We start from the raw sequence: 21,503 nt of genomic DNA, 5'->3' as shown, positions 1-21,503 counted from the left end.
ACCTTTGAAGGTCCTCCACAAATAATGACAAATAATTCGTTGCCTCGAATTGTTTACCTTTGTTGTTATCGTTGAGTTGCGCAGTCACTTCCACTCTTTGCGACCCCAGGGTCTGTGACCCACCAGGCTCCTCCCGCAGTGGGATTTCCCAGGCAAGAATACTGGAGTGGGGTGCTATTTCCTTCTCCAGGGGATCTTCCCAACCCAGGGACTGAATCCGTGAATTGTTTACCACTGAGCCATCAGGGAAGTCCATTTGTTGACAAGCTTTATGTCGTTTCCTCTCCATGGAAGCCCATGAGGCCCTTACTGTTATTCTCCCCATTTATAAATGAGGACTCTGAAGACCTTCTAAATCTGACATCAAGTAAGTGACAAGTAGTTGGGACTGCAGGGGAAAAAAAGCCCCAGTCGCAGCAAAAACATGTTCTTCCAGACATGTTGACCCACCACTACAGTTCTGTCTGTCCTAGGTTTATATTAGCAACTAAGGGCATCTGCATGCAAATAGGAGTATGACTTAAAGATGGGGAGGGAGCCGGGCCAGCTACAGAATTTACAGGGTCCAGCACAAAACTAAACAGAGGGACCCTTTGTTCCCAAGTTAAGAATTTTAAGATGGTAACAGCAGAACGTTAACCACGCATGGTGCCCTGAGCATGGGGCCATGTATGACACACCAGACTGAATGTCCCTGGAGCTAGCCCTGGCAGGGAGGAAGCGTTTAAGAGTTAAGGGACTTTTATTGAGCACAAAACTAAAAAATTGAGGTTATAATGAGCTGAGGTTATAATGAGTTGAGGTTATAATCTCTGAAAATACAAGTCCTTTGGTGTGGCATATTCCCTTCCCACTGTTGAGATGCACCTCACTCACCTATCCCTGGAAAAGATCTTCCCCGAGGAAAGATGATTAGCTGCTGACTATGTCAGAATGATGGTCATTCTTCACTCTGTTTCCTGCTTCATCACCACTCAGAGATCCTGTTGGTTTTGCTTTTCAGCCAGTGTCTCTGTTCTGCGTTTAATGCCATTTCCTGCCCCGAGGTTATCTTCAGGATCCTCTGAGGAGTAAATACCAGAATTTCTCTCCTTAGAACTGTAAACACTGGGAAAGGGACTAGCCACCCATTGGCTTCGATCTCCACGTTTCCAGGCTAGACCCAAAGGCCCCAGCTTAGGAGACATTCACTAGCTCTTCAGACAATGCATCTGTCTTTGGACTGCTCTGGTTACTCGAAAAGTCTTAACACCACTTAAAGCCCACATCCTTTTCCTTTAACCTGCCACTCAGATGTCCCTCTTGCACTTCTGTGACCAAGCCACGCCAGTCTTTTCCACACCACAGACCTCCACATCGATAAAACCAGCAGTTTTCATGTTACTCCAGGGTCCTGTCTTCACAAAGTAACACAGCCGCTCCCTCCACCAGCTGTGCCAATGGCACGGTGGCCCCTGTTTCTGGTTCCTTCCACACTCCTCTGACTGTGGCTTGTCTCGTATCTTTTCACAGGGCTCCAGGGCTGCTGCGGTCACTGCAATGTGAAGGAGTCCGTTGCCCGCCTCAGTCTGCAGGTGAGTGTTGGATTGCATTGGGTGGACTCGAATTGGTCACGTTTGCTACCAAACCTCCCATCTGTTTTAGGCATACTGCTGCTGAGTCGCATCCCTGTCACCTTGTGTTTAGGGTGTTATCTGTGCCCTGCAAATATCACCGAAAACAATCTTTTTTTTTTTTTTTTTAATTGGGGTATGTGCGTGTGTTAGTTGCTCAGTCATGTCTGCCTCTTTGCTACTCCGTACACTATCCCTCGCCAGGATCCTCTGTCCATGGAATTCTCCAGGAAGAATACTGGAGTGGATTTTCCCAACCCAGGAATTGAATCCAGGTCTCCTGTATTGCAGGCAGAGTCTTTACTGTCTGAGCCACCAAGGAAGCCCTTATTGGGGTATAGTTGATTTGTAATATAAGTTGCAGTTGTGCAGTATGATATTCACAGTTTGTAAAGGTTATACTCCATTTATAGGCATTGTAAAATATTGGCCATATTCCTGTGTTGTACAGTATACCCCTGTAGCTCATTTATTTTATACATAATACTGTGTACCTCTTAACCCCCTACCCGGGTCTTGCCCTTCCTCTCTTCCCTGTCCCTACTTGGTAAGCGCTAGTTTGTTCTCTTTAGCCACGAATCTGTTTCTTTTTTGTTACATTCGCTAGTTTATTTTTTCCATTCCACATATGAGTGATATCATGCAGTATTTGCCTTTCTCTGTCTGATTTATTTCACTTAGCGTAATACCCTCCAAGTTCATTCATGTTGTTGCAAATGACCAAGTTTCCTTCTTTTCTGTGGCTGAGTGTGTGAGTGAGTGTGTGTGTGTGTGTGTGTGTGTGTGTACACCATCATCCATTCACATGTTGCTGGACACTTAGGTGGCTTCCATTATCTTGTCTATTGTAAATAATGCTTGTAATGCTTCCGTGAACATCGGGGAGTGTGTGTCTTTTTGAATTAGTATTTTCACTTTTTGGGTATATACTCAAGGGTGCAATTGCTGGGTCAGATAGTACTTCTATTTTTAGTTTTTTGAGAAACCTCCATCTGTTTTCCACAGTGGCTGCACCCGTTTACATTCCCACCAACAGTGTACTGAGTGCCTTTTTCCCTGCATCCTTACCAACACTTGGTATTTGTGTTCTTTTTGATTTGTGTTGTTCTTTCTTGCTTTAGCTGTTCTGAAAGGTATGAGGTAATATCTCATTGTGGTTTTAAATTGCATTTCTCTAATGACTAATGATGTCTAGCATCTTTTCTTGTGAGTTTTAGCCATCTGTATGTCGTCTTTGGAAAAATGTCTATTCAGGTCTTCTGCTCATGTTTTAATCAGATTTTTTTTTTATATATGGAGTAGTATGAACCATTTATACATTTTAAATATTAAGCCCTTATCGGTCATATCATTTGCAAATACTTTCTCCCATTCTGTGGGCTGTCTTTTTGTTTTGTCAATGATTTCCTTTGCTGTGCAAAAGCTTTTAAGTTTAATTAGATCCCATTTGTTTATTTCTGCTTTTATTTCCTTTGCTTTAGGAGACAGATCCAAAAAAATATATGGCTACAATTTATGTCAAAGTGTTTTGCCTGTGTTTTCTTCTAGGAGTTTTATGATTTCCTTCAAAAGCAGTGGTAGTCTGAGCCAGAAGGTGGGGGCTGTATTAGTTGGCTAGGGTTACCATAACAAAGTATCACAGTCTGGGCAGCTTAAACAGCAGCGGTTTATTTTCTCACTGTTCTGGAAGCTCGAAGTCCATGATCAAGGTGTTCAGAAGGTTGATTTTCTCTGGGGCCTCTCTCCGCCTGTAGATGGGCGCCTTCTCCCTCTGCCTTCCCATGGTCTTCTCTGCGTGTCTGTGCGCTAATTCTCTCTTCTAAAAACACAGGTTGTATTAGATGAGAGGCCACCCTGAAGACCTCATTTTAACTTAATTATCTCTTTAAAGACCCTATGTCTGGAGCTTCCCCAATGGTCCAGTGGTCAAGGCTCTGAACTGCCAGTGCAGAGGACTAGGGGTCCGTCACTTTGTTGGAGAACTAAGGTTCCACTTGCCGTACAGCATGGCCAAAAGATTTAAAAAAAGACCCTGCCTCCAGGTATAGTCAAATTCTGAGTTACTGGAGGTTAAGACTTCAACATAGGAATTTGGAACAGGGGGATGGGGACACAATTCATTCTAGAACAGGTGATCATTTAGAACAGCTAGGACTTGCTGTATAATCCTGCCACTGTTCTTCGACATTTAGTACCAGTGATCAGTGGTTCATCTGCTCTTTTCAATGGGAAGATCATTCAGCTCAATAGAAAGAAATTGAGGAATTCTACTTTCCTTCCATAGTTCCTTGACGTTGCATCATGATCCCAGCAGCTAGCTTATCCAAGCAACCAGCTTAACCAAAATCATCTGGTTCTGCAAGTAAATTTAATGTTCTTTTACATTTCTTCTTTGATCATTTTTAGCAAAGCTTAAGCTTATATTGACATTTAAAATCTGTATTAGTTTGTTAGAGCTGCCATAACAAAACACCACAGACTGGGTGGCTTAAGCAACATAAATTTGTTTTCTCAGTTCCAGGAGGTACAAGTCCAAAATCGGGGTGCTCTCAGCGCTGGATTCCTCTGAGGCCTCTGTCCTTGGCTTACTGATGGCCACTCTTGCTGTGTCCCCACTGGGTCTTTCCTCTGTGAATGCACACCCTTGGCTTCTCTTTCTACATGTCCTAATCTCCTCATCTTATAAGGACCCTGCTCAGATTGGATTAGGGTCCACTCTAATGACCTGATTTTTACTTAAGCACCCCTTTGAGACCCCCTATCCCTCATGTAGTCACATTCTAAGGTCCCGGGAACTAGGCTGCAGCATATGAATTTGGGGGGAATACACTTCAGTCCATGTTAGAACCCCTAAAACTACCCTCACATTTAAGCTGCTGCTGCTGCTAAGTCGCTTCAGTCGTGTCCGACTCTGTGCGACCCCATAGACGGCAGCCCACCAGGCTCCTCTGTCCCTGGGATTCTCCAGGCAAGAACACTGGAGTGGGTTGCCATTGCCTTCTCCGCACATTTAAGCTACTCTGCTAGTTATTCTTAAGGGTAGATTCTTGCCACCTTTTATTCACGTCCTTTTGAAACCCGCCTGCTTCCTATGTACCCAGAGTGGTTTCTTTGACTGCCTGTCAGTTGAATACTCAGATGTCTTGCTTACTCCAGATTTCTAATAGTGTTGTAAATTATGGTACCTTCTGTAGAGGTGCTGGCGGGCTGAGTATTAGCTGTTATGACAGATACTGTGACGTATCTGAGAGTGTCACATGCTTCTCAACCCATCTTCCTTTCTAGAAATTCATGCTGATTCCTCTTTGTGGACCAGAAGTCGATCTTGAGTTGCGTGTTTCTCTCATCTCTTTTTGCCTTCTCTAAGACAGAGGACTGGAGAAGGAAATGGCAACCCACCCCAGTATTCTTGCCTGGAGAATCCCAGGGACAGAGGAGCCTGGTGGGCTGCCGTCTGTGGGGTTGCACAGAGTCGGACGTGACTGAAACGACTTAGCAGCAGCAGCAGCAAGACAGAAGGCATTATATATTTCTTCATCTCCACTTCAGCCTTCAGTATCTACAGAAGTCTACACTGTACATAGCATTCAAGTTTTCACAACAAAATTCTTTCTGTCAAGAATGGATGCAGTTTTCCACATCATAGGATTCTTTTTTTCTTTCTTGTTAATGAGCAGCCATAAAGAAAATTTTAAATGAATAATTAACCTTAACATGCCTGAATTTAACTGCACGTAGCTAACAGTTCTTCGTGTATATATAGAGTTTGCAACGTTTTATTTGCCCTGTTTCTTAGGTTACTGCTTCATTCACGGATCTTAATTTCACTAGTGCATCTTAAGAGTTCATATATCTTCAACCAATATGATACTTTAAAAACTAGTCCTCTGCAGTTACTACACAAAGCTACTTCAGAGACAGCCTTCAGCTTCAGATAAGAGATAGTTTACAAATAAACTTAGTGTATTTCAGGAATAATTCTATGCGACAATAATATTAATGTTAAATGTTTAACCGGAGAACACTGCTGGCAGCTGGTTTACCTACTTGTTTGAAGAATGATGGTAATTCTAAGACTGCCACAAGGACTCAGTTAAAAGAATATTCCTATATTTTATGGAATAACAAGAGTGGAGAAAAAAAGAGGCCATACATGCCAACCACAGAGGTAAGAAGTGAGAAAAATCGATCCAGTAGCCAGAAGATTTAATGGAGACCATATGGGCATTACATGGGTTTGCTTCTTTAGAGGACTTGGGTAATAGGGCGGCAACATGCTTTGATCGTAAAGGACTCAGACTTTGAGAAAACCCGACGACTTACATCTCACTTTTGGATATAGCTGTGGAACCTACCAGAACCTCCGTTTCTGAAAATTGCTCAGGTGATGTGACAAACGGAAATCGCCCAGCACCGTGCATAGTTTGCAACAGAAACCAGTTCTCTTTTCTTGTGAGAACAGGAGTTCGCAATAACTGTCACCTGGGTGACCAGGATAATAATATCCTTGGATTAATCTTGCATTAATCTTCCCAGGGGCTGCCAGTGATCACAGTGACTTTTAACCCAGAGTAAGTTAGGTGGGTCCCTGAGTAATGTGTTGCTAATAAAAGTTCCAGATTTGCAAGTGGTTTACTTTTTTTGACCCCAAAATGAGAGCACACTCAAGGTTACTATTTTATCAGACTGCTCATTTGTATCCCAATGATGTAGAATTGGGCAATATGCCAAGAATTAGGGGACAACCTCCACCACTCCCCAGGGCATGTACCAAGTACATGAAAGGCAGGCATCCTCTGTGCAGAGGGCACAGTGCTTGAAAAGCCTGCTTGCCAGAAGTGCTGAGAGGATTGCATGGGGCTGACCACCTGCTGCAGGGTGGAGGACCAATCACATCCCATTCATGTGGTCAAGAAGAGTCTCTCCCCTAAGCTGCTGCCAGAAGTCGCAGCTCTCCCCAGGATTCCCGTGGCCTGGGGCCACAGCCAACACTCAACAGTGAGAACATTGAGCCTGAGGGCTCTTGGGCTCCAAGGCAACCAGGCCTCTTTATCTCCATACATCATGCATTTTCATACTGTTCATGGGGTTCTCAAGGCAAGAATACTGAAGTGGTTTGCCGTTCCCCTCTCCAGTGGAAGAGAATGGCAAAGCTCCAGAAGTTGGTGATGGACAGGAAAGCCTGGCGTGCTGCAGTCCATGGAGTCGCAGAGTTGGACATGACTGAGCGACTGAACTGAACTGACCTCATGCCTAGGGGTTGTCACCCATGGTCTCTTTTTTTTTTTTCCATTTATTTTTATTAGTTGGTGGCTAATTACTTTACAATATTGTAGTGGTTTTTGCCATACATTGACATGCATCAGCCATGGATTTACCATGGTCTCCTTTTTAAAGAGAGAGAAGTTCTTGAGTCTCCCTTGAGTGGATTCAGCTTTCAGAATCCTAGTGAAGCCTGTAGCTAGACAGATGTTACCTATACCTAAAATGACTGGGAAGATTCCAGGCAGATAAACTTTGAGTATTCCTGAACACATTTTGTAAATAAACTATATCCTGAATGACAGAACAAAGGCACAAACCAACAACCAAATAAAGCTTCACAGTTATTTGGTGTACAACTTTTGCCCCTAAGTAACCACCCCAACTTTGCTGTAATCTAATTTGGCTGTATCCCTCAATTAATATTTTTTGTCCCGTGTGTAATTTATTCCAAAGTAAATGTAACAGTAGGCTTAGGAAGGAGAGGATATATACACACACACATATACATAATTATGGCTGATTTGAGTTGTTGTACAGTAGAACCCAACACAATAATGTAAAGCAATTATCTTCCAATTAAAACATAAAAAAATAAATATAACTCTTAGGAATGAAAGTGTGTAAAATTGGTGTGCGTAGTCGCTTCAGTTGTGTCTGACTCTCAGTGACATGGACTGTAGCCAGCCAGTATCCTCTGTCCATGGGATTCACCAGGCAATTGGATCAATCGAAAGTTTTTACACTTCCACTGTGGGCAGAGTGATAAACTGATACATTCACTCCCCATAAAGAGCTTATGTTTATGTGAGAAAAGTATCTGCAGGAATAAAAGCCATAGTGAATGGTGATTATAGTTAACAATACTGTGGTGTATATTTGAAAGTTGCTACCAGAGTAGATCTTAAAAAATTGTCATCACAAGAGAAAAAAATTGTGTAACTGCAGTGGTGAAGGATATTGACTAAACTTACTGTGATGACTGGGCTTCCCTGGTGGTTCAGTCGGTAAAGAATCTGCCTGTAATGAAGGAGATGCAGGTTCGATCCCTGGGTTGGGAAGATCCCCTGGATGAGGGCATGGCAACCCACTCCAGTATTCTTGCCTGGAGAATCCCCGTGGACAGAGGAGCCGGGCTCGCAAAGAGGTAGGCATTACTGAAGGGACTGAGCACATATACATTGTGGTGAGCATTTCACAATATATCCATATAGCAAATCATTCTTGTATAGTTAAAACCAGTACCATGCAATGTGTCAATTATCTCAATTAAAACATGTGTAAAAAGGAAGAGTAAAAATGTGCATCAGTAAGTACAACTTGTGAATGTATATGTGAACTCATTAGAGGAAAATTAGAATCATAGACCTGTTTCATGGGAAAGGGTTAATCAGAGACATGAGGAAGAGGTGTTCAAGAAGGAAAATGTTTTAAGGAAGGGTTATGTGAATACATCAAGAGTGTTCTTGGTGGAGCTGATAACTGGGAGTTAGCGGTGGGGGAGATGTGTTAATATTTCAAGAGCTGAGGAACCTTGGTCAGATGAACTGGGGTGGGGGATGGACTGTTCCTCACTACAGGTTTTCTAATCATCTGACATCTTCTAACATTTCTAAACCAAGGTCTGTCAGTAGAGAAGTTGTAGGGAAATTTGCAGGATGAAAAAGTTGGGTTTGGGAATAATAGAAGGGAATTCCAGAGATTCCAGGTATGACTAGAAAAAGTTTGTGAAGACATCATGGGAGGGCACTCTATGACCGCTAAAGTGTCAAGATTGCTGTTGACCAAGCTGGGGGCTTTAGACACAGGATCTCACAGAATACTTACTTGTCTGTGATGTTGGGTGACCCTCCATGTCACAAATGAGGAGGTAAGAGAGGTTAAATCAACTAAAAAAGGATGGCAGAAGGAAGATTTCTACCTGCTTTGTCTTATTGGCACATCATTGATTATGATTTTTTTAATGAGGGGAATAATGAATTCAATTTTTAGTTTTTATTTAGGGGTCAGAAGTACATACAAGAGGAAGTACCTTAAGTGTGACAAAGAAAAATAAGGAAAGGCAAGTGAGACATGAACATTGAAGATGTGACTGATTAATTGATAATTTACCCCCAGCTGGTGAGCTGTTGACAATTCAGGTGAGGTTTTTGGTTTTTTGTTTTTTGTTTTTTTTAAAGAAGATATGCTTTTGTGTTTACTTATAAGAACCAACTAGTCACTTGGAAATTTCCTATTTGTGAGATGAACCTTAGATACCCCTGTGAATACAGTGTGAGAAAGAAGTGAGCTGTACTTCTATCTCGAGATTATTTTCCAGTACAGGAATGCAATGGAATTGTCCTTTTTGGAAAAATGAAGAGTAGGGACTTCTCTGGTGGTACAGTCGTTAAGAATCCACCTGTCAATGCCAGGAACATGGGTTCGATTCCCCAGTCGGGGAAGGTTCCACATACCATGGTGCAACCAAACCCGCCATCCTCAACTATTAAAGCCAGCTGGGTCTGAAGCCCATGCTCTGCAAAAACAGAAGCCCCCGCAGTGAAAAGCCCATGAGAGTAGGGCCTGCTCATCACAACTAGAGGAAGCTTTCTCACAGCCTTGAAGACCCAGTGCAGCAAGCAACAAATAAACAAATAAAAATTTTGAAGAATGAAGAATTTTGAATTTTTGAAGGAAAAAATAGCATCATCTAGCACAGTTTCCAAACTCTGTACTGTGGAATCCTAGTATAGCAGTGTGTTATCATTTGTTTGTTCATACAGGGAAAGAGTCTGTAATCAAATAAATTTGAGAAATAAGCAGTTAAATAAAATGAAACAAATACCTTTTTCTTTAGAATGTCTGCAGCCCTTTGCAATGCTGCCATGCACTTTGAATTTTAAAGAGGGTAGCTTCTGAATGCTGTTTCTCCCCCTCCCCAGTTTTCGTTTTGTTTGCCACATCGGCTCCTGGTACCAGTGTTGCAGGCAGCAAGCTTTAGGGAGCTCTGCTTTGAAGGCATTTAACAGACTCTCGGATTATTTATTTATTTATTTATTTATACCCTTGCAGAAATGAAGGTTTATAGCGTGCATTTTTGCCAAAGCAGATGGGTTCTTTCCACTGAAAGGTGTTTCCACGCATGACCTTGAAGATAAATGAATAAAGGAAAAAGAGTAAAAATATTAGGTTGACAGACATTTTAAAGTAGGGCATAACAGATGCCATAAAAAGCATTCTGAAAGTTTAAAGTAGGAGTTAAAATGTGTATTATATGGAAGATACCAGGTTAGAGTCTTTGAATATTTATAGTACAAACATGCAAGTATTTGACCAGCTTCTTTCCAGTTTGGGGGAGAAATGGGACAGAATCCAATTCACAGTTGAGACTGACTCCCTTTAAGTTTTCGTATGTGAAAAGCAGGAAGTGTTGCTAAGTTTACAAAGGTAAGCTTCAGGATAAGGCTTGAATTTCCTGTGCTGCCTTTAATGTTTTGGGATAGGGGCCCTTAAGAAGTGGCCAGGACCTGATGTTAATACCTGAAGAGTTCCAGGAAGGAGACTTGAAGGAGACAGCTATTGGATTAATTTTAAGATGCTTTTGCTGACATTTTTCATAAAGTATACATAGAAAGGAGACTTTCCGGTGAGTCAGTGGTAAAAAAATCCACCTGCAATGCAGGAGACACAGGAGACCCAGGTTTGATCCTTGGATGGGGAAGATCCCTTGGAGGAGGAAATGGCAACCCACTCCAGTATTCTTGCTTCGAGAATCCCATGGACAGAGAAGCCTGGCTGGGCTACCATCTATAGGGGTGCAAAAGAGTTGGACACCGCTGAGCAACTGATCATGCATAGAAAGCAAAGGCATAAGGAGATAGAGGACTCTTTAGGTCAAAAAAATAAATCTGAACTTCTGCAATTTTTCTGTTAGTCCTTATTGAAAAATTCATTTACCACTAGTGGTGTCAAGAGGCCCTGTCAGCCTTCATTATTGTACCAAAAAGAAAAATAAGGAAGAGGCTTAGGGAGCCCTGTCAGGAAAGGAATGTTGTCATTTCTGTTTTCCAAGTATCTGTAAAAACAGGTTGTGTTATCTAAACCTCATGGGACCAAGGATCCAGATAAGCACCTTGCTCTGGTGAGTTTGTGAAGCCTGGTAAGAGATACTGATGGAATAGAGAGGGGAACCAGGCAGGCCTGCTTCCTTTCACAGAGGAAGAGGAAAGTGAGATGGAAATAAACGGGGACAATGGTGAAAACACCAATCTTGGTTTCAGATAATTCTAGAACCCAAACAGCTACCCTGGATTAAATCTTGGAGAATATAAAATTCACTACTAATTTTGGGCCTACAGAACAAAAGAGGTCCTACATTTGCTTAAAATCAATTATACCATTTCAATCTCAACCGCTTGGAAGCTACTGGGAATTTAAAACAAAATCAGATTCAATCCACATTGCTTGGTACTTTTCCACTAAAATCTCTAAACAGCCCCCAAAGCCATATGCAGGCCATACATAACAGAAGGGAGACCAAGATGTTAGAATTGGAGCTGGAGTAACTCAAGTCTTTACGGCTGTCTTATTAGTCTCAATTCAATACTTAGGAAATGTCCATGAGAGGTGTTTTTCAATCAAGATGAAGCAGCTCAGGGAACTTCCCTGGTGTCAGTCAGTCAGTTCAGTTGCTCAGTCGTGTCTGACTCTTTGCGACCCCATGGACTGCAGCACGCCAGGCCTCCCTGTCCATCACCGACTCCCTGAGTTTACTCAAACTCATGTCCATTGAGTCAGTGATGCCATCCAACCATCTCATCCTCCGTTGTCCCCTTCTCTTCCCACCCTCAATCTTTCCCAGCATCAGGGTCTTTTCCAATGAGTCGGTTCTTTGCATCGGGTGGCCAAAGTATTGGAGTTTCGGCTTCAGCATCAGTCCTTCCAATGAGTATTCAGGCCTGATTTCCTTAAGGATTGACTGGTTCCAGTGGTTAAAAATCTGCCTTGCAATGCAGGGGATGAGCTTTCAACCCCTGATCTGGGAACTAAGATCCCACCGAGGAGCAACTGAGCCCATGAGCTGCAACTACTGAGCCCACACGCCCCGGAGCCTGTGGGCCGCAGCGAGAGATCCCACAGTCTGTAACGAGGATTCTGTGTGCTGCCGCCAAGACCCGAGCTAAGACCTGCAGGCAAATAAATGAGTAAAGATTTGAAAAAAAAAAAAAAGGTGCTCAGGCAGGCACAGTGATGTGCGTTCACTCACAGGCTGGCTTCTTTTTGGAATTGGTCTTCAGTGATGATCATCCCGTGTATGACTGAGTCTCCAGGTACCACAGCACAACCAGCTCTTTTTCAGCCCCCTGGGAGTCAGACACGTTTCCGGGTATAAGTAGCAGTTTCATCCTGGAGCTCCCTCACCTTTCACACCACTCAAAGAGAAGATGCTGGATGGCTGGCCCTTAGGAATGTTTGCTCTCATTCCTAGACACCTCTGGTAGGAAATAATTTGATGTAACATGATTTTCCTTCCATGTGAGCATGCCAGGGTGCCTCCTCCCTATCTCATAATGCCCTGTGGCTATCTTTCATCTCAACTCTCTTCCAGTTCTTATGAGTTGAAGAAGGACCTAGGATTACAGTGTTTAGAACACAAAGGTTATAGCACTCATCTCTGCCGGGCCTTTATTTATTTATTTTGATGTGGAACTTTTGGAACTTTCTGGAACTTTTTTTCCAAATATGCCATTGGTTGAATCCACGGGTATAAGAAGGGCTGATTATATAAGCAACAAATAAAAATAGCCTATTTCTGCTGCCATGTGATAGAGTATGCATTGTGAATATTGTGATAAAGCCAGTGAAGCTCTATGCCATCACATACCCTAGCTTTTCATGTAGCTGGTATTTTACAACTGTTTATTGTTTGTGAAATCGTGACACATGTTAAGAGTCTCTTAGAAACAGCAGAATGTCAGAGAGTGCAGAATTAGTTTATTGACCCTCACTCCTCACACTGGAGCTCCTCACGCAGGCAGATTTATAAAGTAATAAAGGCAGTGAAAACCCCTGAGCCTGTTCCAAGTTGGAATTAGCATTCCAAAGAATTCCACACCATAATAGGTTACATGATTGAGAAGCCTTAGTGTCATTAGCTTGCCCACACACTCATGCCTGACCTTAAACTTCTGGCGCACCATGCATTTTATTTGGATGAAAAGTACAGAGGGAAGCAGTTTTCTGTATTTCTTCTATAAACCACATGCTGAGATATTGACCTCCTACTGGCTTTTAGGTGATGCAGATTTTTCTTTTTTTTTAAATACTGAGATAATTTTAAAATCTCACTTCATGTACAATATTTGCAGTCATCCCCAAATTTGATATACTTGCCTTGGGCAGCTTTATGTAAGTTTGTGAAGACAAGGCTACTAAATACCAATCAGTTATAAGGTTTTTATTAAGATTGTCCAACCAGGCATGACTATATCTAATTATGTCCTTATCTAACTCAATATAGCTTGTCCATAAAAGTGTCACGAGAGTCTTAGTCATATGTTCTGTTAAAGTCCAAAACCACCAGGCCAGCCATGCTTATCCAATAGAAGTGAGTCTGGCATGCATTTCCTGATGAATCTGTGCCAACTTTGGCTTCCAGAGATTCCTGCTGCTTTTTCTACCTGTTCTCATGTCGGTCTTTTAATAATCAGGTCTACATGTTTGCTGTCACTTATGTGGAGGTGATCTTACTTTCTGACAGCTGAAGTTGCTGACTTTAGAGGAGAAAAGGGGATGAAAAAGTGAACAACCACTTGCCATATAGGTGATAACAAAGCTGGATTTGATTGATTTGGACCTGAACTTAGTATTCTAGAATATTGCAAGCAAGAAGGAGCTTGCATTTCATAGAGGAGCAACTGACGAGAAATTGGCCAGTCTGCTTTCAAAATTGCCAACTAGAGGAGGTGGGGAATGCATCTAAAGATGCGCCAAGGAAATGGGGGAAAAGGTGTAACATAGAAAGAGAAGCAGCAGAAAAAGAAGTGTCCTCAGATATCGTCACATAAAAATAGCAAGGATGAAGATTAGGGAATAAAACATGAGTGATGCTTCTGATTTCTGTGTCAGTGCTCATAGTATAGGATATAAGCAATTGGATATCTTAACACAGAAAGTAAATATGGCTTTAGGGTAAACTTGGCACCAAGTGTTAGTGGAATAGGGCTGACAATGAGAACTGAGAACAAAATCGTGAGTCTTTTTCAAAAGAAATTGACCTGGGCGCGGGCACTTGCTTGCTCAGCCAGAACAAGGATTTAAAAGCTCCCTCTTCAAGCAGACCGCCTGAGTGGGCCTAGACCTGGAAGAACTCTGTCATTGTGCAAGCCATTAGGGCAGGCTTTTAAACAGGAGTCTTACAGCGGTGTTCCACACTGGAACATCACATCGTGTTGTGTTTATCAGACAGTCCATTCTCTCCTTTATTCCCTCCCTTGTGCTGCTTTTATGCGTTTCCGTGACTTTGAGAACACAAACTGGCAAATAGAGCACAGATCAGGTAAACCACACACGTACCTTAAACCTCGTTCTTTCAGTTCCCACATACTGACACCATGGCAATTAGCTAAGCTCTGTCCCGTATTGTTCTCTATAAAATGAAGTGATAGGACCTGCTTCCTGGGGTTATGGTGAGGCTTAGAGATGACATATACTAAGTGCTTGGCACATAATGAGCATGCAATAAATGTGGGTTTGGAATTGAAACTATGGATGTGGCTTGGACAGGAACTTTTATATGATTCAGCTGTTTATACACAACAGCAAAAAAAAGAAGAGTTCACAACCTAGTAGATGGCTTAAACAGGTTGAGTATCAATGAGCTCTGACTGGGTCCTTGGAAATAAGCTGAGTAGAAATGAATCTGGAATATCATCAGCAAATGCCTGAAATGAAATGAATCTTGTTAACATACTTGGAGGATTCTTATGGGTGGCTTTAGTCTGAGATGTTTTCAACATTCTCTCTCCCTCTCGTTTTTAGACAGTGATGCAAAGAGCTGACTCATTTGAAAAGACCCTGATGCTGGGAAAGATTGAGGGCAGGAGGAGAAGGGGACGACAGAGGATGAGATGGTTGGATGTCATCACCGACTGAATGGACATGGGTTTGGGTGGACTCTGGGAGTTGGTGATGGACAGGGAGGCCTGGCATGCTGCGGTTCATGGGGTCACAAAGAGTCAGACACGACTGAGTAACTGAACTGCCTGACTGATTAAGGTACAATTCACATGGCATACAGTTCACCCCAAAGCATAAGTGAAGTGTACAATTCAGTGGAAATTAGTATATTTACAGATGTGTGCAGCTATCATCACAGTCAATCCATCACCTCTGAAAGAAACCCATCGTGTTTAGCTGTCATAACCCCACACTCCCTCACTGCACCCTAAGCTGCTGCTCATCTATTTTCCGTCTCTATGGACTTCCCTGTTCTGGACATTTCATATGACTGGTATCATGTAATATGTGGTCTTATGTAACAAGCTTCTTTCACTTAGCATAATGTTTTCAAGGTTTACCTATGTGGTAGCATGTATCAGTCCTTTATGGCCAAATGATATTCCTTTATATATATGTATATATACACACACCACAATTTGTTTATCGCTGTGTTGGTTGGCAGACATTTGGGTTGTCTCCTGTCTTCTGGCCATTATGAATACTGCTGCTATGAATGTTAATGTATATTTTGTGTGCGTTTGAGCTTATGTTTTTATTTCTCTTAACTGTACACTTAGGAGTAGAACTGCTGGATTTCAACCCTCTCTTGATATTCATAAATGGGAACATTGACTCTGTGATTCTAGCCTCATCTCCCTAAAATACAATCCTAGATTTTCTGCATTTTATTCACTTAATAATTACTGAGAAATTATGGCAAATCAGATAATGTTTTAGACACCAGACAACTTTGGTGGGTTCTTTAGGTTTTAGACTCTTGAAGATCTAGCTGGAACCTGACAGTAGGGGGTTACATTTTTCTGAACCAAGCATAATTGGAGACCACCTTATGCAGGAAAATAAATATAACTCTTAACCTGCCTCTTTTTTTATGATCCAAATAAGCTATCATCTTTTCTTAGCTCCTTTGTACACACTGTCACTAAGTTTTTGTAGAAGCTTCTTGTTCACACTGCTTTTTCATGTATTTGTATTCATCCATTCACTCCCTACAAATTTAGTAAGCACCTACACTCTGTCAATCATTATACCAGAGTTCATCATTATAAAGATAAGACACCCAATGCTCTTTGAAGAGAAACCATACATAAATAGGTATTGAGATGTTCCTAACCCATTTTGGGAAAGTCTTCCTGAAAGGTGAAAATGTACAACATGGATTTAGAGACAGGCCAGGGTGAGATAGGGAACTTTCCATGAAGAGGGAACCGTGTAAGGAGATACATAAATAAGGAACATGATGGTAAAGTAGTTTAATATTGCTGGATCATAAACTGTGTCTAAGATAAAGAATTTTCAAAGGGACAATATAATTACTTAATATGTAGCCTGCCAGTGGGAATTAATGATTAAGAGAACATGATTATGCAATAATGTACAACTGCCACTAAATAAATAGCTCTGTGACATCAGACAAGCCATTAACCTCTCTGTGCCTGCCTCATTTGTCATCAAATGTTGAGTGGGAAACAGATTTTATGAATATCTCCTTTCTAAAGTGACACATAGATTGCTTTTGAAAAGTCCCAAAGAGCATTCTAGTATTGTCCCAACATAGCCAGGGCTTGGACAGATAGAACTGTATGAGATGAAGGAGATAAGTCATAGGTAAGATTTTTGATTAAACAGATTGAAGTGAAGAACTCTGAGTAAAGGAAGCAGATGAATTTCAGACCTGGCTTGGTGCCCCAGCAGTGCTGACTGCCTACAAAAGAGAAGTCCCAACTCCCACATTCAAGTCTGCACTTATCCTTCGCAAGCCCCACCTTCCATGATGCATGAAAAGGGCACACCTATTATCTGACCTCAAATCCTCTCCTGATACTTGCTTTGGAACCTTGGATGCCTCTCTGCGTATTGTGGGCTGTGAGCCTGTCCCATTCTATTCATAGTACTCATTGCTTCACAGATCAAGTGTTTGCTCTGTTCTCTTGTAAAATTTGGATATTTCTAGGTCTTTAAGATCATATACAAGACTCCATCAGGGTCTGTATCACATTTTACTTTTTTCAAGAATTTTATTGGGGTATAGTTGAGTTATAATGTTGTATTAGTTTCAGGTGCACATTTTATTCTTATTTGTATGCTCCAGTGGTCACTGGTTCCTCTTTTCCTTTTTGAAAGCTTGGAATAGTTATCTTTGACCTTCATTTGCTGCCTCTAGGTCAAGACAGTGACACAACAAGCAAATACAACAGAAAGGGCCTGATACTGCCGCAGAAACCCTTTAAGTTGGGCACATGCCAGGCTCCAGAGCCTTGGCGCTCCAGAGCCTCATACTTTGGTCCATACTGATGAGCAACAGGGGCCACCAGAGGGTAGCCTTCGCACCCACACATAAATGTCCCCAAACACAGGCTCGGTCATAAATGTACAGAAGCACAGGAGAGGAGGAGATGAGCTCTTGCCAGTTCTTCCACCCACTTGACATACCTAAGAGATAGCCTCGTTTTGCTTCTTTAATAGTCAGTTCTTTTCACGGCCAAGGTCCACTATATACAATTACCACATCTTCTTCATCCATTCTTCTGTTGACGGACCTTTAGGTTGCTTTTGTGCCCTAACTATTGTAAATAGTGCAACTGTGAACATTTAGGGTGCATGTATCTTTTTGAATTATGGCTTTCTTTGGTTATTTGCCCAGGAGTGGGACTGCTGGGTGAAATGGCAGTTCTGGTTTTGGTTTTTTAATGAACATCCATATTGTTTTGCATAGTGGCTATATCAATTTCCATTCCCGTCAGCAGTGCCTGAGGGTTCCCTTTCTCTGCACCCTCTCAAGCATTTATTGTTTTGTAGATTTTTTTTTAATAGATAACTAATGAGAACATGTTGTATGGTACAGGGAACTGTGCCTGATGCTCTGTGGTGACATATATGTATATTTATGGCTGACACATTTTCTGCACAGCAGAAGCTAACACATTGTAAAGCAGCTATATTCCAGTAAAAATTAATTAAAAATACTCAATTTTGTGAAAGAGCAACAATCTGTGGCATGGAAAATGAACAGGGAAGAAGGCATGATGAAACCTGCAAGACACTAAATATGTGTCAGTTCAATAAAGTCTGTCACTCTAAGATCATATAGTGCTCTGGGATCATATAGTACTGTAAGATCATATAGTGCTCTATGGGAAGGGCCGCTGCTAAAGTGAGCCCATTGCCATTAGTGAAGAGAGAATTTACGCAGGTAAAAGGAAAACTTCTACCTGTGCTTGTAAGTCTGCTGCTAACTTAAATGTGGTACAGAAGCTTCTGGAATTACTACCACTTGTGACATAAAGATCTGAGAGTCATTTTATTTTTTTTCTTTTATAAAATGAAAATTTGCATTATTTACCGAAATTTGTACTCTGTACAGAACTGAATTCCTAGGATAGGCTGCACATGGAATTTAAGTTTTTATTATAAGCACCACTTACGCTTTCTCTTTTTATCTGCTTTGTAATTTTTTAGTTGTCAGTGGTGGGTTGCCAAATCACTGCTGTTTTATTCAGTAAAATGTTTACATATTGAAAACATGGTTTGTGCCTGTATTACTAAGACATCAAAACAACCACCAAGCTGTAGAAATCTCTGTTTTTTTCTGGGGGGAGTGTGTCAAATTAAATACTAGGATAAAACTCTCTGGGAGGCTTGCATACCCATCCCAGCTACTGTGTGTTAGCTGCTAAAGGCTGCAGCTGCCCCATTTGCTAGAGAATTTATTATAGGGAAGAACTGATGCCTTGTTGGATCTGTTTCTTTTGCTTTAACCTTTGCTTCCTATGGCTTTAGTTCAGTAAAAGCATACTGTTTATACATAATAGCCCACCTTGGGGACCTCTTCTCTTCTGCCTGAATGTTAAACCAAAATGCCTTTGTTCAGTACCCTGTCCACCTGTGGATGACTACAGGAAGGAAGAAATTAACACATCCTCTCCCCAAGGCTGGCCACTCCAGGAGATATTTGCAAGATTAATGGCCTTTGTACTTTACTTGCTCAACAACACCCCAACCACATTCTATAAAAGAACCTGACATCCAGACCCAGTTAAGATGGTTATTTTGAGACATTAGTCTGCTATCTTCTCAGTCTGCTGGCTTTCAGAATGAAGTTGTGTTTCTAGCCTCAACACCTCTTCTCTTAGATTTATTGGCCTGCTGTGCAGTGAGCAGAGCAATCAGTCTTGGATTTGGCAACAAATTGACCTCACCGGAATGGCCTGGAGGAAAATACCCCCTCACCCCCAACCAAGGGCAGCACGCAACCAACCAAAGTCCTGCTACTCCTTTTTCTCAAGGTAGGACAATGTCAAGGTATGACAATGACTCCTTGGAAAAGACCCTGATGCTGGGAAAGATTGAAGGTGGGAGGAGAAGGGGACGACAGAGGATGAGATGGTTGGATGGCATCACCAACTCAATGGACATGAGTTTGAGTAAGCTCTGGGAGTTGGTGATGGACAGGGAACCCTGGCGTGCTACACTCCATGGGGTCGCAAAGAGTCAGACACGACTTGAGCAACTGAACTGAACTGAAGGGCAATGTCTGTGGTGTCACTCTTGTTTCAAAACTCTCTACGGGATCAAACTAAGACTAGAATTCAGCTGAAACCATATCTTTTCTTTGCTTTCTCCCTGTGTCTTATCCTTCACTTCCTTCCAAGTGAAGCTTCCTTCACTTCCTTCCTTACTAGAGTCTTCTGAAATGCTTCTGCAAAGAATTAGTGACTTAATGATACTTATCTTGTGCTCAGCCTCCCAGAAACTCAAATGAAGACTGTATGTGAAAATGTTTATCAGTCCCAGGTGAGGACAACTTTTAAAAAACGTTAAAGTGATATAAACCATTTTCAGAAAAAGGACATTTACAAAGTATTATAATAAAAGATATCCATTTAAATATATATAAAATAAGCATTTTATGTTTGGAAATTTTGACATAGAGTGACAGAATAATGTCAAAATTGTGTACAATTGTTGATATTCAAGTAATAGAAGCATAGAAAGTCAAAGGTTAGACATAGATGACTCCTGTCAAGAACAAATGTGTTTGTCCATGAACCTATTTTTAATGACCATGACCTTGTCAGCTACATCCTGTTTGACATTTACAGAAAGATGTGTGATAATAAGGTTGATGAATTTATTAGCATTATGAATCATGCAAAAACAGAATCTTCAACACATTTTATTAAGCATTGACTAAAAAGTGTTGGTTGGGGGAGGACGAAGATTAGAAATGTTTTAAATTGGTTTACCAAAGGGCAAGGAAGTTGAATAATTTCTCTAAATGATTAATAATTTTCTCTAAATGATCAGGGGATGGAAAACACATCTCCCTGCCATGTTGTGCTTCTGTGGACAGTTTGGCCAGAGGAGTTTATGTAAGTCCAGAAGAGCATGATACTGGGGAATGAGCAGAAAGGGAAATGTCATACTGCTGAGTCAGACACTGAACAAGGAGTTCTGTTCTGATTTTTCAAAAGAAAAGGACTATAGATTTGAGATTGAGGCTCATTCATTGATTGATTCAACCAATATTTGAGAGCACCTCTTCTGTGCTGGAGTTCTGTGCTCGTTGCTGTGGTTACAGACATGAAAAGGCAGAAATGAGCTCCCAAGCCAAGTTTGCTGTATTGTCTTTTATTGTATAATCTTTCCTGGTCTGACTTCCATGCTTTTTGCCAATGATTTCTGGAGTTTAAAGGCTCTGTCTGCATTTGTGTGGTTTTCTAGGGTTTTCAAATATTTAACCGTGTCTAAGCTTTTCCCAATTGCCTGAAGCTCTTCAGTTAATTCTCATTCCAATATTGTCATAGGAAAAAATCAATCTGTCTCCTACTCCCCTTAAGTAGCCCCAACCCTACAATTATGATAATTTAATGGTGAATAGTGTTCATTAAGTATTCTGTATCTTAATTGTTTTTCCCAGAGAAAATGAAAATGCTACTTCTATTTCTGAGGGTTTTGTGCTGAGTGCTGGCATCCAAGTTGTAAAATTGCTCAAGATTTTTGGACCCAAGAACTCCCACGTGTGAGAGATCAGACTATCTTGTGTCATGCTTTAGAATTTAGTGTCTCATTTTCTTTATTCTGTTCTAGCCCTAATTCATCTGTATTTCAGTAATCACAGCAACTAGCTTTTGTAGATATCTTTTCATTATACCTGATTTGTCACAACTTTGATTTTATTTTAGTAAATTAAGTGTTTACAGGTTGCATAGTTTTGCAGAGTACAACAGTAAGGATTCTGAATATGTAATTAGAATGTAACCTTCTAAAGAACAGGAGTTTGTTTTATTGCACTAGTTTGTTACCTTTTGATGAATATTTTGACTAACTTCGGAGATGAATTAATAGGGATAAATTTCCCAAGTACTTGAAATAAAATCATTTATGGTGGTTCTTACACCTGTT

General features: G+C 41.3%; 1 long non-coding RNA gene across 3 annotated transcripts in view; it reads left to right on the top strand.

Moving 5' to 3' along the window:
* LOC122428627 overlaps positions 1-21,503 on the top strand; it is a 93,362-nt gene that overhangs the window by 1,019 nt on the left and 70,840 nt on the right. Inside the window, exons 2-3 of one of the 3 annotated variants that reach the window (XR_006265780.1) lie at positions 1,513-1,574; positions 19,232-19,384. This is a non-coding gene — a long non-coding RNA (uncharacterized LOC122428627). Of the gene's footprint in view, positions 1-1,512; positions 1,575-8,867; positions 9,017-19,231; positions 19,385-21,503 lie in introns of all 3 variants that reach the window. The other 2 variants (XR_006265778.1, XR_006265779.1) reach the window with 2 other exon arrangements.

Source organism: Cervus canadensis, chromosome 27 (assembly GCF_019320065.1).
Source record: "Cervus canadensis isolate Bull #8, Minnesota chromosome 27, ASM1932006v1, whole genome shotgun sequence".
NCBI lineage: Eukaryota > Metazoa > Chordata > Mammalia > Artiodactyla > Cervidae > Cervus > Cervus canadensis.
This window is presented reverse-complemented; position numbering and strand designations above follow the sequence as displayed.